At 44.6% G+C, this 1,206-nt stretch overlaps 1 pseudogene; it reads left to right on the forward strand.

Annotated features, from left to right (window-relative positions):
• The first annotated feature begins 770 nt into the window (after positions 1 to 770).
• LOC134292769 (5S ribosomal RNA) lies at positions 771 to 889 on the forward strand (annotated as a pseudogene).
• Positions 890 to 1,206: the final 317 nt, after the last annotated feature.

A 1,206-nucleotide genomic window follows, 5' to 3' on the forward strand; every position in this document is an offset into this window, starting at 1 on the left:
TGTGAGTGTATTTTGGATGTGTGATTCCTTAATAAGGATAAAGCATCGAATACTGGATACAACGTTCATTAAACTAGGCATTTGAATTGATGCTTCTCTCAGAGAAAAGACCCCCTTAAATGTACATGTTGGTGTATCAAGAACATGAGGTTCCTCTCTTATGACGAAGCATTGAATATTGAGGGTCCTGGGTTCGCCGTTTGGAAAACAAGACAGTGCTGGTTCCACAGGCGACATTTAGGGATCTCTACCATCTTCTAGAGTCACTTCGAGGAAGCCATGGCCGACGGTGATCGCGGTGTAGGCATGCTTAAGACCAGGCTGCAGAGCCCCTTTCCCTGCATGATGTTTCCCCACGCCCCACTTTCTCTTTCAGATTATAAGGCATTGGGGATGGTGATGATTCCTTCTCATTCTTTTGAGCGCCTGCAAAGAAAAGATTCTTGCACCTCAACCTCCACTGAAGACTTGGAAATTTTGCAAAAGTTTTGGAAGTGGAGGAGATCCTGCATTGGACCGAATCTCATTAAATCGATGCGTTTCAATTGATGGTTCTTCTTCTTTTTATAAAGGATGGAATCTAAAGGAAGAGATGTCCCAGAAATTATGTGTCGGTGTATCGTGAACATGCGGTTACTTTCTTAGGATGAATAATCAACTATTCAAGTTTCTCAGTTTGCCATGTGTAAATCCACACAGGGTTTTTTTTTCCACAGGCGGCATTTGTGGATCTCTACCATCTTCTAGATGGTCAGTTCGAGGAGGTCACTGACTACGGTCAAACCACTCTGAATACGCCCAATCCCACTAGATTTTGGAAGCTAAGCAGGTATGGGCCCAGGATGTTCTTGGATGGGAGACCGCCAGGGCATAATGGGTGCTGTAGGCCTCTTCCTCCATCGTATGTGAAAATTGGCATTTCTTGAAGAAGAAACGTCCAAGCTGACTCTCCTTTCTGCAGCCTGGCCTGAGCTCCTAGCTCTACTTGGCTTTTGGGAAGGATCGCAGTGTAGGCATGCTTACGACCAGGCTGCAGAGCCCCTTTCCCTTTGTGATGTTACCCACACTCCACTTTCTCTTTCAGATTACAAGGCATTGGGGGTGGTGATGATTCCTTCTAATTCCTTTGACCACATACCAAGAAAAGATTCTTGCACCTCAACCGAATCTCATTGATTCGGGGTGTTTAAATTCATTATTTTTTTT

Source organism: Anolis carolinensis, chromosome 6 (assembly GCF_035594765.1).
Source record: "Anolis carolinensis isolate JA03-04 chromosome 6, rAnoCar3.1.pri, whole genome shotgun sequence".
NCBI lineage: Eukaryota > Metazoa > Chordata > Lepidosauria > Squamata > Dactyloidae > Anolis > Anolis carolinensis.